At 46.9% G+C, this 17,896-nt stretch overlaps 1 long non-coding RNA gene across 1 annotated transcript; it reads left to right on the top strand.

Annotated features, from left to right (window-relative positions):
- The first annotated feature begins 606 nt into the window (after positions 1-606).
- LOC119959389 lies at positions 607-7,062 on the top strand. The gene is made up of 3 exons (XR_005459188.1): positions 607-826; positions 1,367-1,424; positions 6,628-7,062. It is a non-coding gene; the product is annotated as an uncharacterized LOC119959389 (long non-coding RNA).
- Positions 7,063-17,896: the final 10,834 nt, after the last annotated feature.

Here is a 17,896-nt window from a genome sequence, read left to right as displayed (position 1 = left end):
GTAAATCCCCGTCCCACACACTCTCCCTCCTCCCTGGGCTGAAATGCAAACCCATCTCACCATTTCTTTCCTCCACTCCCAGTTTTCTTTCTCCCTCCCCTCTGCCTGGGTTCAGTTCTCCAGCTCCTGTCTGCAGACTGACAATAAAACCAATGGGTCTTATTGGGGTGTTTGGGGCCTCCACTCACCCGCCTGAATCCAGCTTCATACCTGCACTGAGCATGCTCCAGCTCACAATGGCTGTGGAGTGATTGACGGCAGGTGCCGACCAATAGGAAGACGGTAGTTCGTGTGTCGATTTCCTACGGCAAACGGACCCCCATCTTGGGAAAGGAAGTGGCGTCTTTTGTCCTTGAAGCGGAGCGCTGCGGCGGCCATCTTGGTTAGGGATGAGAGACTGGGCGGATCTTCCTGCCGGGTGACAGGCCCCGGGGCAGCCGGTGACCGCCACCATCTTGGGAATGGAACTCGGGTCTTTTGTTTGTCGAGCAGAGTGCTGGAACGGCCATCTTGGTATGGGAAGAGAAAGGAGGCGGAGTTTCCGCTCCGGTAACCGCCCCCGGGTCACCTGGCGACCACCGCCATCTTGGTAATGGAGGTCGGGTCTTTTGTTCCTGGCGCGGAGCGTTGGGGCGGCCATATTTGTATAGTTTGAGGGGGTGGGCGGGGCTTTCTCCCCGGTGACGGGCCACCGGGTCACTCGGCGGCCGCCGCCATCTTGTGGCGGGATTTTCTGTCCGGGTCTTTAGTGAAGGACAATGAGTTGGAGCTGAGGTTGCAAAGTGTTCAGAGGAAGGTCTGAAATCAGATTTACAGCCAGATATCTGTAAGAACCACAAAGTTCACATTCATTCTGTCTGTCAAATGAAACCACAATGCTGCAAACTCTCAGTTCTGACGAAGAATCAGATTGCATTGGAAATGTTAACTCTCTTTCTCTCTCTTCACAGAAGCTGCCAAACCTGCTGAGGATTTCCACAACTTTCTGTTTTCACTTCACATTTCCAGCTTCTGCAGTGTTTTACTCAAATTATTATTATGGTTTTGAAATTGTGTTGCATTACCAGTTCAGAGTAAAATAATTGTCACCATTTAAATGTCCAAATCAGTGATATTTATTTGTCTAACTGAGACTGGGCTGTTCAGGTGCAATGTCAGAAATCACCACAAAATATAGTGAAATCTGCAATTCTGTTCAGATTCAGTCAACAGAAACTATAAAAACTGAGATTGCTAGAAGTTTGTGAGACAAGAGTATTAATGGTTATAGAATCAAGGGAGATGGATGGATAGAACAAACAGATCAGACATCTGCAAACTGGAGCTTAATGTCTGAGGTTGAACTGGTTCTGGTTTTGTTTTGAAGGTGGTGTCGGTTTCCTGTCCTGTTGATTATCTCCACACCCGTGGGTAATTTGTTGGAGGTGAGATAATCTTTATTTGTGTGACAAGTAGGCTGGCATTAACACTGCAGTGATTAACTATGATTAACACAAACTGATTTGACTTGATTTTTATTCAGAATTTAATTTTTTATAACAATGTTGGAGTTTATACATCATAATAATAATAAACTCTTTATTATTGTCACAGGGGATGGTTTAGCACACTGGGCTAAATCACTGGCTTTTAAAGCAGACCAAGGCAGGCCAGCAGCACGGTTCAATTCCCGTACCAGCCTTCCCGAACAGGCGCCGGAATGTGGCGACTCGGGGCTTTTCACAGTAAGCTTATACAGTATTAACACTGCAATGAAGTTACTGTGAAAATCCCCTATCCTGTCGATTATCTCCACACCCGTGGGTAAGTTGCTGGAGGTGAGATCATAGTCTTTGTTACATTGCAGTGAAGTTACTGTGAAAATCCCCGATTTACCACACTCCAGCGCCTGTTCGGGTAAATTGAGGGAAAATTCAGAATGTCCAATTCACTTAACAATTCACAATTAACAAGTCTTTCGGAACTTGTGGGAAACCCATGCAGACACGGGGAGAACATGCAGACTCCGCACAGACAGTGATCCAAGTGGGAATCGAACCCAGGTTGATGGTGCTGTGAAGCAACAGTGCTAACCACTGTACTACCGTGATGGGGAAGAGGGTTGATGCAGTGACACAGCCTTGTCTGATCCCAGTCTTCACTGAGATAGTGTCTGGGGTGTATCCATTGATGAGAATCATGGCTTGTGTGCCATCGTGGTGTAGGTGGAGGATGGTGGCCAAGTTCTGAGGACAGCCAAATTTGAGGAACATACTGAATAAAACATCACTTTGACAGCGTGAAGGGTTTTTGCGAGGTCAGAAAAGACCAAGAACTGCGATTGGTGCTATTCTTTGTATTTTCCTTGAGTTTGTCAAGTAGTGTAGATCATGTCGTTGGTGACTCGTGAAGGGAGAAAACCAAACTGTGACTCTGGAAGGAGCTCTTTAGCCACTAAGAGCAGATAATTGAGGAGGATCCTGGCAATGATCGTCTCTGTGGCAGACAGCAGGGAGTCCCCTTGTGTAATTACCACAATGAGACTTGTCTCTCTTCTTGAATATAGTCAGTGTCTCAGAGATCCCCCGGCATGCATCCGTCATCAGGGCTTCATCAGCACGGCTTCATCAAGGGGAGGTCATGCCTGACAAATGTGTTAGAATTCTTTGAGGAGGTAAAAAGGAAGTTAGACAAAGGAGAGCCAATGGATATGATCCATTTGGGTTTCCAGAAAGCCTTTGACAAGGTGCCGTACAGCAGGCTGCCAAATAAAGATAAGAGCCCATGGTGTTCGGGGCAAGGTACTGGAATGGTTAGAGGATTAGTTGACAGGCAGAAGGCGGAGAGTGGGGTGAAGGGGTCTATTTCAGGATGGCAGCCGGTGACTATTGGTGTTCCACAGGGGCCAGTGTTGGGACCACAACTATTCAATACATTAACGATCTGGAAGAAGGATCAGAAGGCACTGTTGCTAAGCTTGCAGATGATAGAAAGATGTGTAGAGGGACAGGTAGTGTTGAGGAAGCTGCAGAAGGACTTCGACAGGTTAGGAGAGTAGGAAAGGAAGTGGCAGATGTAATAGAATATGGAAAAGTGTGAGGTTATACACTTTGGTCGGGAGAATCGAGACAGACTATTTTCTAAATGGGGATCGACTTCTTGTTAGTTGAATTGGACATTCTGAATTCTCCCTCTGTGTACCCGAACAGGCGCCGGACTGGGGCAACAAGGAGATTTTCATTGTAACTTCATTGCAGTATTAATGTAGGCCTACTTGTGGCACTAAGAAAGATTATAGAACAAAGAAAATTTCAGCACAGGAACAGGCCCTTCAGCCCTCCCAGCCTGGACTGATCCAGATACTTTATCTAAACCTGTCTCCTTTTTCCAAGGTCTACTTCCCTCTGTTCCCGCCTGTTCATATACCTGTCTAGATGCCTCTTAAATGATGCTATTGTGCCCGCCTCTACCACCTCTGCTGGTAAAGCATTCCAGGCACCCACCACCCTCTGCGTAAAAACCTTTCCACGCACATCTCCCTTAAACTTTCCCCCTCTCACCTTGAAATCGTGACCCCTTGTAACTGACACCCCCACTCTTGGAAAAAGCTTGTTCATCATTGTATCATCATTATTATTAGCTGGAGTACTGTGTGCAGTTCTGGTCGCCACATTATAGGAAGGATGTGATTGCACTAGAGGGGGTGAAGAGGCGATTCACCAGTATGTTGCCTGGGATGGAACATTTCAGTTATGAAGCGAGGTTGGATAGGCGTGGGTTGTTTTCGCTGGAGCAGAGAAGACTGAGGGGCGACCTGATTGAGGTGTACAAGATTGAGGGCCATGGACAGGGTGGATAGGGAGCTGCTGTTCCCCTTAGTTGAAGGGTCAGTCACAAGGAGACACAAGTTCATGGGGAGGGGCAAGATGTTAAGGGGGGTTTTGAGGAAAAACCTATTTACCCAGAAGGTGGTGACAATCTGGAATGCACTGCCTGGGAGGGTGGTAGAGGTGGGTTGCTTCACATCCTTTAAAAAGTACCTGCATGAAGACTGGCACGGTAACATTCAAGGCTATGGGCCAACTGTTGGCAAATGGGGTTAGGTAGGTAGGTCAGGAGTTTTTCGTGTGTCAGTGTTGGATTGGATTTGAATTTTGTTTATTGTCACGTGTACCGAGGTACAGTGAAAAGTATTTTTCTGCGAGCAGCTCAACAGATCATTCAGTACAGGAAAAGAAAAGGAAATAAAAGAAAACACATAATAGGCAACACAAGGTCCACAATGTAACTACATAACACTGGCATCGGGTGAAGCAGACAGGGTGTAGTGTTAATCAGGTCAGTCTATAAGAGGGTCATTTAGGAGTCTAGTAACAGCGGGGAAGAAGCTGTTTTTGAGTCTGTTTGTGCGTGTTCTCAGAGTTATGTGTCTCCTGCCCGATGGAAGAGTGAGTAAGCTGTGTGGGAGGGGTCTTTGATTATGCTGCCCGCTTTCCCCCCGGCAGCGGGAACTGTAGATGGAGTCAATGGATGGGAGGCAGGTTCATGTGATGGACTGGGCTGTGTTCACGACTCTCTGAAGTTTCTTATGGTCTTGGGCTGAAAAGTTGCCGTACCAGGCTGTGATGCAGCCAAATAGGATCTGTAAAAGTTGATATGGGTTAATGTGAACATGCCGAATTTCCTTAGTGTCCTGAGGAAATATAGGCGCTGTTTTGCTTTCTTGGTGATGGCGTTGACGTGGGTGGATCAGGACAGATTTTTGGAGATGTGTACCCCTAGAAATTTGAAAATGCTCACCACCTCCACCTCGGCCCCGTTGATGCTGACAGGGGTGTGTACAGTACTTTGCTTCCTGAAGTCAATGACCAGCTCTTTAGTTTTGCTGGCATTGAGGGAGAGATTGTTGTTGCTGCACCGCTCCACTAGGTTCTCTATCTCCCTCCTGTATTCTGACTTGTGCAGACTTGCTGGGCGAAAGGCCTCTTCACTGTTGCTGTTGATACAATGTTCGGTGGCATTGTAGGCAGCTCAGATGTTGGCAGAAAATTGCACGGAGATATTGACAGACTAGGTGAATGGGCAAATTTGTGGCAGATGGAATTCAATGTAGTCAAGTGTGAGGTTATCCGTTTTGAACCAAAAAAGAATAGAACAGAGGACTTTCTAAATGGAAAGAGGTTAAGTACAGTGGGTGGCGAAGGTGCAGAGATCCTTAAAATGCACGAACAAGTGCAGAAAATAATCAAAAAGGAATGCTAGCATTTATATCCAGAGGATTGGAGTATAAAGTCACTAAGAGGTTATGCTGCAGTTGTACAAAACCCCGGTAAGACCCCACTTGGAGAACTGTGAGCCATTCTGGCCACCTCACCTTCCGAAGGATATTTTGGCCTTGGAGGGAGGGCAATATAGGTTTACTAAAACGATTCGCCACGATACCTGGACTACGGGGGTTAGGTTACGATGAGAGATTGTTGATTGATTGGTTTTATTTATTGTCACGTGTGCCGAGATACAGTGAAAAGTATTGTTCTGCGGACAGTCCATACAGATCGTTCCAGACATGAAAGAAAACCCATAGGACCGACATAAATACACAGGCAAGGGGTGAGCATACAGAGTGCATTACTACTCAGCAGAGAAGATGTGTGAAGAGATCAGTTCAGTCCATAAGTGGATCATTCAGGAGCCTGGTAACAGCGGGGAAGAAACTGTTGTTGAATCTGGTAGTGCATGTTCTCAGACTTTTCTCTGATGGGGGAAGTTGGAAGAGAATAACCCGGATGGGAGAGGTCTTTGATTCTGCTGCCTGCTTTCCCCAGGCAGCGGGAGGTGTAGACAGTCAGTGGATGGGAGGCAGGCTTGTGTGATGGACTGGGCTGTGTTCACGATTCTCTGAAGTTTCTTACAATCTTGGACCAAGCAGTTGCCATACCAGGCTGTGATGCAGCCAGATAGGATGCCTTCTATGGTGCATCTGTAAAGGTTGGTAAGAGTCAATGTGGACATGCTAAATTTTCTTAGTTTCCTAACAAAGTATAGGCGCTGTTGTGCTTTCTTGGTCGTAGTGTCGACGTGGGTGGACCAGGACGGATTGTTGGTGATGTGCACACCTAGGAATTTGTAGCTGTTAACCATCTCCACCTCGGCACCATTGACGCTGACAGGGGTGTGTACGATACATTGCTTCCTGAAGTCAATGACCAGCTCCTTAGTTTTGCTGACATTAAGGAAGAGATTGTTGTTGTTATGCCACTCCACTAAGTTCTCTATGTCCCTCCTGTAGATATTGAGGGTGTCGAGGGATATGGGGATAGTGTGGGAAAACAACGCTGAGGTAGATCGGCCAATGATCCCATTGAATGATTCAGGCTTGATGGGCCGAATGGCCGACTGCTGCTCATATTTGTTGTGACCTCCTGGACAGGAAGCTGTGAGCATGGATCTGTCAATCAGCCTGAATCAGCACCTTCAGGAGAATAGGGAGGGTGAATATTAGATACAGCAGAGGGAGAGTGTGTGGGATGGGGATTTACAGTTCGGGGAAGAAGAGAGGAAACAAATGTTCCATAGAAACTAGAATTGTCTGTTCTGAGTTTCTACCCTGTACTGACAAGTGATGAATTTTGTAAATTGTTTTTGCAGGATATTAGACGAGGAGGAATTACAGACAGAAATCTCAAACGTTACGTCTCGATCTGACAGTCACTCAATTCCCTTTAACCTGAATATCATCGGCCTTTGAATCTAGAAGGAGAAATGTTTGCCCAAACTGTCGGCTTCTAAAGATTTCAAACACGAGTCTGACTGGAAAAGCATCGAGACCCACACAGCACACACCCCAGTGAGAGAGTTCCAGTGAACTGACTGTGAAAAGAGGTTTAATCAGTTACACAGCCTGAATAAACATCACGACATTCACAGTGGGAAGAGACCATACCCGTGTTCTGAACTGAATGTCCAACATGGAGAAACGGTGGAAATGTGAGGACTGTGGGAAGGGATTCAGAGCCCCATCGCAGCTGGAGATTCATCGACGCATTCACACTGGGGTGAGGCCATTCATGTGCTCTCAGTGTGGGAAAGGATTTAGTCAAGTATGCAACCTGCAGTCACACCAACGAGTTCACACCGGGGAGAGGCCATTCACCTGCTCTCAGTGTGGGAAGGGATTCACTCAAGGATCCAACCTGCAGTCACACCAGCGAGTTCACACTGGGGAGAGGCCGTTCACCTGCTCTCAGTGTGGGAAAGGATTTACTGAAGTATCCAACCTACGGAAACACCAGCGAATTCACACCGGGGAAACGTCGTTCATTTGCTCTCACTGTGGGGAGGGATTCAGTCAGTCATCCCACCTGCGGAAACATCACCGAGTTCACACTGGGGAGAGACCATTCACCTGCTCCCAGTGTGGGAAAGGATTTAGTCAAGTATCAAACCTCCGCAGACACCAGTGAGTTGACACTGCGGAGAGGCCATTCACCTGCTCTGTGTAAGAAAAGATTTACTCGTGTCCAGTCTGCGGAGATACCAGCAAATTCGCACTGGGGAGAAGCCATCCACGTCTCAATGTGAGACGGGATTGCATGTTTCATCGCACCTGTTGTGACACCAACAATTTCACAATCGATTACAGGGGTTGGATTCTGCTGTTATTGTTTCTGCTCTACACCCAGGACTGCATTTTGTTCATTCTGACAGGTGGTCAGGGGGGATGGTCGGAGGGTTTCTTTCTGCTGGACTGGCCGGTCTCACCACTTTGCCTCCAGTGGGCTGATGCTCTTTGAGCCTTGTTGCTAATACCTGGCTTCAAATTGCACAAGGAGCACAGAGTGAAAGGGTGTTTGGAAGTTTGAAGGTATTCCGTTCCTATTTCTGTTTGGAATCTCCCAAAGCATGCCATGTTGCCATGGAGATGGGCGCTGGCGGTTCCCTTTTTTTTATTTAATTTATCTGGATCATGGTGCCAAGGACCCGGGTTCGATCCTGGCTCTGGGTCACTGTCTGTTGGAGTTTGCACATTCTCCCCGTGTCTGAGTGGGTCTCACCCCCCAAAACCCAGGGTCGGTGAATTGGTCACGGTAAATTGCCTCTTAATTTGAAAAAAAGAATAGGGTATTCTAAATTTAAAAAACAAAATCTCTGGGTGTTACTCACTTATCTGGGTGTTACTGACACAAGAAAACTATCCGGGTTTGAGGGGCAACATGTCTGAGGTGGACTGGGAAACTGATGGGAGACAGGGAATAACTCACTGGGCTAAATCACTGGCTTTGAAAGCAGACCAAGACAAGCCAGCAGCACGGTTCGATTCCCGTAACAGCCTCCCCGAATAGGCGCCGGAATGTGGCGACTAGGGGCTTTTCACAGTAACTTCATTTGAAGCCTACTCGTGACAACAAGCGATTTTTCAGGGGCTAAATCGTTGGCTTTTAAAGCAGGCTAGCAGCACGGTTCGATTCCCGTACCAGCCTCTCCGGACAGGCGCCGGAATGTGGCGACTAGGGGCTTTTCACAGTAACTTCATTGAAGCCTACTCGTGACAAGCGATTTTCATTTTCATTTCATTTCAATAGCTAATATTTAAGGAATTATTACATGTTTACCAGGGGGTCGGTTAGCTCAGTTGCCTGGACGGCTGGTTCGTGATACAGAGCGAGGCCAACAGCGCGGTTCGACTCCCACACCGGTTGAGGTTAACCATGAAGGCCCGGCCTTATCAACATTACCCCTTGCCTGAGGTGTGGTGACCCTCAGGTTAAATCACCACCAGTCAGCTCGCTCGCTCTCTCGCTCAAAGGGGAAAGCAGCCTGTGGTCCTCTGGGTATTTTGTGACTTTTATTTCACATTTATACAACAAATCTAGATTCTATTAAGGAACAAAATTCCAACAGGAAAAGTGTCCCAACCGTGGCGAACAAGAAAAGTTAATGATTCTGTTAGATGGAATACGAGATGGAATACAATGTGGAAAAGTGTGAGGTTATGCCCTTTGGAAGGAGGTATAGAGGCATAGACTATTTTCTAAATGGGGAAATGCTTAGGAAATTAGAAGCACAAAGGGACTTGGGAGTCCTTGTTCACGATTCTCTTAAGGTTAACATGCAGGTTCAGTCGGCAGTTAGGGAGGCAAATGCAATGGTAGCATTCATGTCGAGAGGGCTAGAATGCAAGAGCAGGGATGTACTGAGGCTGTATAAGGCTCTGGTCAAACCCCATTTGGAGTATTGTGCCCTGTATCCAAGGACTGCTGGCCTTGGAAAGGGTCCAGAGGAGGTTTACAACAATGATCCCTGGAATGAAGAGCTTGTCCTATGAGGAACGATTGAGGACTCTGGGTCTGTACTCGTAGTTTAGAAGGATGAGGGGGGGGATCTTCTTGAAACTTATAGGATACTGCGAGGCCTGGATAGAGTGGGTGTGTAGAGGATGTTTCCACTTGTAGGAAAAACTAGAAGCAGAGGACACAATCTCAGATGAAAGGGATGATCCTTTAAGACAGAGATGAGGAGGAATTTCCTCAGCCAGAGGGGGGTGAATCTGTGGAACTCTTTGCTGCAGAAGGCTGTGGAGGCCAATTCACTGAGTGTGTTTCAGACAGAGATAGATAGGTTTTTGATCAATAAGGGGATCTGGGGTTATGGAGAAAAGGCAGAAGAATGGGGATGAGAAAAATATCAGCCATGATTGAATGACAGAGCAGACTCAATGGGCCGAGTGGCGTAATTCTGCTCCTATGACTTATGGTGTTATGGGTACACCCCGGCGTCTGTTCGGGTGCACTGAGGGAGAATTCAGAATGTCCAATTCACCTAACAGCATGTCTTTCAGGAAACCAGAGCAGCCAGAGGACACCCACGCAGACACAGGGAGCATGTGCAGACTCCACACAGACAGTGTTCCAAGCCAGGAATTGAACCCGGGTCCCTGGCGCTGTGAAGCAACAGTACTAACCGCTGTGCTACTTAAAATTTCAAGTGACCAATTTTTTTCCCAATTAATGGGCAATTTTGCGTGGCCAATCCACCTACCCTGCACATATTTGGGTTGTGGAGGTGAGACCCACGCAAACATGAGGAGAATGTGCAAACTCCACACGGACAGTGACCCGGGACCAGGATTGAACCTGGGTCCTCGGCGACCTGAGGAAAAAGTGCTAACCACTGTGCCACCATGCCGCCCGGATCCTGATACAGTTTGAAATAGTTAGAGAGTAACTAAGATGCACATGAATGGGTTCTTCCCTGGGGTGCAGGACGGTGTCAGCATTGTTTCGGGGGGGGGCAGCGAATCACTCACACGTGTTCTGGTCCTGCCCCAAGCTAGTTGGGTTCTGGATCTCATTTTCTGAGACCTTGTCGGAGATCGTTGTGGTCGAGCTGGAGCCTTGTCCACTGGAGGCGATCTTTGGGGGGTCAGACTGCCCAGAACTCCTTGAGGGAGGAGGGCTGACGTGTTGGCCGTTTCATTGTTTGTAGCTCAGAGGCGAGTCCTGCTTGGATGGAGGTCGGCGATACCGCCCAGGGCCTCGGCGTGGTTGGGAGACCTGGCAGAACTCTCATGGCTTCAGGTTGAACATGGGCAAGGAAACTTCCTGCTGATTACCACATACTGGCCACCATCAGCTGATGAATCAGTACTCCTCCATGTTGAACACCACTTTGAGGAAGCACTGAGGGTGGCAAGGGCACAAAATATGCTCTGGGTGGGGACTTCAATGCCCATCACCACGAGTGGCTCGGTAGTACCACCACAGACTGAGCTAGCCGGGGCCGAAAGGACAAAGCTTCTAGACAGGGACTGCAGCAGGTGGTGAGAGAACCAACAAGTGGGAAAAACATACTTGACCTCATCCTCAACAATCTGCCTACTGCAGATGCATCTGTCCATGACGGTGTTGGTAGAAGTGACCACCGCACAGTCCTTGTGGAGAAAATGTCCTGTCTTCACATTGAGGGTACTCTCCATCGTGTTGTGTGGCATCAACACTGTGCTGAATGGGATGGACTTTGAACAGATCCAGCAACTCAAGACTGGGCATCCATGAGGCTCTGTGGGCCATCAGCAGCAGCAGAATTGTATTCAACCACAATCTGCAACCTCATGGCCCGGCATAGCCCCCACTCTACTGTGATGTTCCTTGTGTAGTCCTTCAAGATGACTAATAGTCGTAGGGCGCAATTCTCCGCACTCACGACGGTGCGGAGAATAGCGGGCGTCGTATATTTTTACGGCCACGCTGGTCTGACGACCTCCCGCTATCCCCCCCCCCCCCCACGCCCGCCTCCCGACACGAATCGCTGCCCGCCGTTTTTTTACGGCGAGCAGCGATTCTCAGCTGGCCGATGGGCCGAATTCCAAGGCCTTTACGACCGTTTTTATGAACGTCAAACACACCTGGTCTGACCGTTCGTAAAAACGGCCGTAAAGTCCCGATCTGGGGAACCATGGCACCGATTGGCACGGCCGTACCAAGGGTGCCATGGGCCCGCAATCGGTGGGCACTGATCGCGGGCAGCGGGTACTTACCCCACGCACTCTTTATCCTTCCGCCGCCCCGCTGTATCCATTCGCGGGGCGGCTGAGGGGCATTCCGGCCCGCGCATGCGTGGGTTTCACGCAAATGCGTGATGATGTAATCCGCGCATACGCGGGTTGGAGTCGTCCAATCCTCGCATGCGCGGCTGACGTCATGTGACACGTCAGCCGTCGCAAACTCTGGCTAGCGGGCTTAACGAAATTCGTTAAGCCCGCGATGCCGGAGTTCACGGCCGCGGGATGCTAGCCCCGACCGGGGACCAGAATCGGTTCCCGGTCGGGGGGAGCGGAGGCTGGCGTCAAACCTGCCCGTTTTTGACGCCAGCCTCACGATTTCTCCCAGGTGCGAGGAATCACGCCCGTAGTGTTGACAAAGAACATCAAGCTATGTATTTGAAACAAAACTAGTTTATTTTACACTACTTCAAATGGTTCACACACTTTACTAAGTAACAGCTAATCAAACAACAGTATTAAATCTATGCTATAGAAATCTATAATATCTTTCTAATACAACTAACAAATTATCTCAACCTATCACTAATCTTCTCCCAGAACTCCTGGAGATACCAGCTTTTATATGACTACTCTGGTGCCATCTAGTGTTGAGATACATGAACATCATCTTGTTAACCCTTTACACTCCTTACAGATTACAACACTAACCCAGACTTTAACCCTTACTGCACCATGACTGCAGCAGTCATACACACACTAACCCAGGCTTTAACCCCTACTGCACCATGACTGCAGCAGTCATACACACACTAACCCAGGCCTTTAACCCTTACTGCACCATGACTGCAGCAGTCATATACACACTAACCCAGGCCTTTAACCCTTACTGCACCAAATACCTATAATACAATCTATCTGAAATACACTCATCACAGACCCATTGTCCCAAATGTCTAATTGACGTATAGAAATCCTGTAGAGTTCTCACTGGGACAGGCACTTATCAATATGTTTTGCAAAATAAACTACTTGTGTTATGTTTTTGTAGTGGCTTCAAAAGCTTGGAACTCAGTTAATGAAAAGGGCACAAACTGACACAGCCTTAAACTAATACAGAAATTACAAAGTCATTTCAGATATAAAATTTATACCAAGTGTGTGTAAAATCAGTAAATAAAGGTGATCAGGGTGTGAATGTTGAGAGAGCAAAATACACTATAAAATACAGCATGACATTCAACAAATACATGTTTGTAAGTAATATGAGTTAAAATAACTAAAGAACAATGAAAGCTGATTAGAGAACTTAAGTTCTTTAAGTTCACAAACCAAAGGTGATTATATACTGTGACAGAAAGTGACTGCTTCTTTCCAGAAACGACAAGTTTAAAGGTTAAACTAATTTAAGAGACATGGTTGAAGGTTTGAAACCTCACAGTTTTCTTCACACAACAGGGCCTCGAACCGAAATATAACTTAATTATCAATGGCTGGGGAGTTAACGGTTCCAGGCAAAATCGCTGGCTTTGAAAGCCGACCAAGGCAGGCCAGCAGCACGGTTCGATTCCCGTAACAGCCTCCCCGAACAGGCGCTGGAATGTGGCGACTAGGGGCTTTTCACAGTAGCTTTATTGAAACCTACTCGTGACAATAAGCGATTTTCATTTCATTTCATTTCAGACCTTTGCTCATCCAACCTTTATGGCATTTGGAGCAGTTCTGTAATTAAACCATGAAAGTGTAACTTTGTCCTGGGCTCGGGCTATGGGATGTATTTCACTTGTCCAGTTTGGCAGGAAGAATAGGAAAAACAATATTCTTGTGATCTTGTGAGACAAAGTCTCATCTTCACACTGAGGATACCCTCCCTTGTCCTGTGTGACACTATCACTGTGCTAAATGGGGTCGATTCAGAACACATCTCGCTAAAAACAGGGTATCCAAGAGGTGCTGTGGGCCATCAGCAGCTTAATGTTCAATTACAATCTGTAACCTCATAGGCCGGCATATCCCTCACCACCATTGGGAACACACGAAGCAAGTGTGGAGTACAAGGAAAGTAGAAAGAAACTTATGCAAGGAGTTTGGAGGGCTAAAAGGGGTCATGAAAAATCATTGGCCAGCAAGATTACGGAAAATCTCAAGGCTTTTTATACATACATAAAGAGCAAGGGGGTAGCCAGGGAGGGGGTTGGCCCACTCAATATCAGGGGAGTGAATCTATGTGTGGAGCCAGAGGAAATGGACAAGGTATTCAATGAGTATTTTGCTTGTATTCACCAAAGAGAAGGATTTGGTGGATGATGAGTCTGGGGAAGGGTGTGTAAATAGTTTGGGTCATGTTGAGATCAAAAAGGAGGAGGTACTGGGGGGTCTTAAAAACATAAAGGTAGACAAGATCCCAGGGCCTGATGGGATATACCCTAGAATACTGTGAGAGGCAAGGGAGGAAATTGCTGGGCCTTGAGATAAATCGTTGTCCAGAGGATTGGAGAATAGCCAATGTTGTTCCTTTGTTTAAGAAGGGTAGCAAGGATAATCCACGTAATTACAGGCATTATGTCAGTGATAGGGAAATATTTGGAGTGGATTCATCGAGACACAATTTACTCCCACTTGGAAATAAGTGGACGTTTTGATGAGAGGAAACATGGTTTTGTGAAGGGAAGGTTGTGTCCCACTATCGTGATCGAGTTATTCGAAAAAATTATGAAGATGATTGATGAGGGTAGGGCACTGGACGTTTATATGGACTTCAGTAAGGCCTTTGACAAGGTCTCTCATGGCAGACTGGTTCAGAAGGTGAAGTTGTACAGGTTCAGAGGTGAGTTGACACGATGGATACAGAAATGGCTTTGTCATAGAAGACAGGGCAGCAGTGGAAGAGTGTGTTTCGGAATGGAGGACTGTGACTAGTGTTCCTCAGGGATCAGTGCTGGGACCGTTGCTATTTGTAATAAGTACAAATGATTTGGAAGAAAATAATTGATTTGATTGGGAAGTTGGCAGGTGACACAAAGGTTTGCGGAAAGCGATGAGGACCGTCAGAGGATACAGTAGGATATAGATCAGTTGGAGACTTTGGCTGAGAAATGGCAGATGGAGTTTATTCCAGACAAATGTGAGGGAATGCATTTTGGTACAGTTTCAGCTAGTACATCTGATACAGATGGGAAATATACAGTAAATGGCAGAACCCTTAAGAGTATTGATAAGGAGAGGGATCTGAGTGCACAGGTCACTGAAAGTGGCAATGCAGGTGGAGAAGGTAGTCAAGAAGGCATACGGCACACTCGCCTTCAATGGCCGGGGCCATGAGTTTAAAAATTGGCAAGTCATGTTGCACCTTTATAGAACCTTAGTTAGGCTTCACATTGAATATCTTGTTCAATTCTGGTCGCAACATTACCAGAGCTTTAAGTTCCAGGGGTCACCATCACCAACAGTCTGTCCTGGTCCACTCACGTTCAAGCAACAGTCAAGAAAGTCCAACAACGTCTCTACTTTCTCCGGAAGCTAAAGAAATTCGGCCGATCTGCATCGACTCTCACAAAGTTCTCCAGATGTGCCATAGACAGCATCCGATCCAGCTGAATTATAGCTTAGTATGGCAACTGCTTGGCCAAAGACAGCAAGAAACTGCACTGTGGTGAACTCAGCCCAACGCATCACATAGGCCTGCCACCCCCATATTGATTCTGTATACACCTCCCGCTGCCTCTGGAAGCTGACAGCATTATCAGAGACCCCTCCCACCCAGGCTTTGCCTTCTTCCAGACCCTTCAGGCAGAAGATACAGAAGTCTGAAGACCCGCACATCCAGGTGTAGGAACAACCTTTCCCACAGCTACCAGACTCCTCAATGACTTCCTCGGATTGATCTGATCACTAAGAACACTATTCACGACATCCTATACTGCTCTTGCTCATGTATTTGCTCTGTTTGGCCCTTGTTCCACACTATAACCAATCACTGTTTGTCAATATACTCTTTGTCGATTATTTTTTTTTGTCTACTATATACGTACTGTGTGCTTTTCCTTGGCCGTAGAAAAATACTTTTCACTGTACAAAAAACAAAGAAAATTACAGCACAGGAACAGACCCTTCGGCCCTCCCAGCCTGCGCCGATCCAGATCCTTTATCTAAACCTGTCTCCTATTTTCCAAGGTCTACTTCCCTCTGTTCCCGCCCATTCATATACCTGTCTAGATGCTTCTTAAATGATGCTATCGTGCCCGCCTCTACCACCTCCACTGGTAAAGCGTTCCAGGCACCCACCACCCTCTGCGTAAAAAACTTTCCACGCACATCTCCCTTAAACTTTCCCCCTCTCACCTTGAAATTGTGACCCCTTGTAACTGACACCCCCACTCTTGGGAAAAGCTTGTTGCTATCCACCCTGTCCATACCTCTCATAATTTTGTAGACCTCAATCAGGTCCCCCCTCAAACTCCGTCTTTCCAACGAAAACAATCCTAATCTACTCAACCTTTCTTCATAGCTAGCACCCTCCATACCAGGCAACATCCTGGTGAACCTCCTCTGCACCCTCTCCAAGGCATCCACATCCTTCTGGTAATGTGGCGACCAGAACTGCACGCAGTATTCCAAATGTGGCCGAACCAAAGTCCTATACAACTGTAACATGACCTGCCATCTCTTGTACTCAATACCCCGTCCGATGAAGGCAAGCATGCTGTATGCCTTCTTGACCACACTATCAACCTGCGTTGCCACCTTCAGGGTACAATGGACCTGAACTCCCAGATCGCTCTGCACATCAATTTTCCCCGAGACCCTTCCATTGACCATATAGTCTGCTCTTGAATTTGATCTTCCAAAATGCATCACCTCACATTTGCCTGGATTGAACTCCATCTGCCATTTCTCTGCCTAACTCTCCAATCTATCTATATTTTGTTGTATTCACTGACAGTCCTCCTCACTATCTGCAACTCCACCAATCTTAGTATCATCTGCAAACTTGCTAATCAGACCACCTATACCTTCCTCCAGGTCATTTATGTAGATCACAAACAACAGTGGTCCGAGCACGGATCTCTGTGGAACACCACTAGTCACCCTTCTCCATTTTGAGACACTCCCTTCCACCACTACTTTCTGTCTCCTGTTGCCCAGCCAGTTCTTTATCCATCTAGCTAGTACACCCTGAACCCCATACGACTTCACTTTTTCCATAAACCTGCCATGGGAAACCTTATCAAACGCCTTACTAAAGTCCATGTATACGACATCTACAGCTCTTCCCTCATCAATTAACTTTGTCACTTCCTCAAAGAATTCTATTAGGTTTGTAAGACATGACCTTCCCTGCACAAAACCATGCTGCCTATCACTGATAAGTCTATTTTCTTCCAGATATGAATAGATCCTATCCCTCAGTACCTTCTCCAACAGTTTGCCTACCACTGACGTCAAGCGCACAGGTCTATAATTCCCTGGATTATCCCTGCTACCCTTCTTAAACAAAGGGACAACATTAGCAATTCTCCAGTCCTCCGGGACCTCACCTGTGCTCAAGGATGCTGCAAAGATATCTGTTAAGGCCCCAGCTATTTCGACCCTCGTTTCCCTCAGTAACCTGGGATAGATCCCATCTGGTCCTGGGGACTTGTCCACCTTAATGTCTTTTAGAATACCCGAAACGTCCCCCTTCCGTATGACAACTTGACCGAGAGTATTTAAACATCCATCCCTAGCCTCAACATCAGTCTTGTCCCTCTCCTTTGTGAATACCGATGCAAAGTACTCATTAAGAATCTCACCCATTTCCTCTGAGTCCATGCATAAATTCCCTCTTTTGTCTTTAAGTGGGCCAATCCTTTCTCTAGTTACCCTCTTGCTCCTTACATACAAATAAAATGCTTTGGGATTTTCCTTAACCCTGTTAGCCAAAGATATTTCATGACCCCTTTTAACCCTCTTTATTGCGCGTTTGAGATTCGTCCTACTTTCCCGATATTCCTCCAAAGCTGCATCAGTTTTGAGTTGCCTCGATCCTATGTATGCTTCCTTTTTCATCTGAGCTAGTCTCACAATTTGACCCGTCATCCATGGTTCCCTAATCTTGCCATTTCTATCTTTCATTTTCACAGGAACATGTCTGTCCTGCACTCTAATCAACCTTTCCTTAAAAGACTTCCACATTTCAAATGTGGATTTACCCATAAACAGCTGCTTCCAATCCACATTCCCTAGCTCCTGCCGAATTTTGTTATACTCTGCCTTTCCCCAATTTAGTACTCTTCCTTTCGGACCCCTCTTGTCCTTGTCCATGAGTATTCTAAAACTTACGGAATTGTGATCGCTATTCCCAAAGTAATCACCGACTGAAACATCAACCACCTGGCCGGGATCATTCCCCAATACCAGGTCCAGTATGGCCCCTTC

The sequence above is a fragment of the Scyliorhinus canicula genome, unplaced genomic scaffold (assembly GCF_902713615.1).
Source record: "Scyliorhinus canicula unplaced genomic scaffold, sScyCan1.1, whole genome shotgun sequence".
Taxonomy (NCBI): Eukaryota; Metazoa; Chordata; class Chondrichthyes; order Carcharhiniformes; family Scyliorhinidae; genus Scyliorhinus; species Scyliorhinus canicula.
This window is presented reverse-complemented; position numbering and strand designations above follow the sequence as displayed.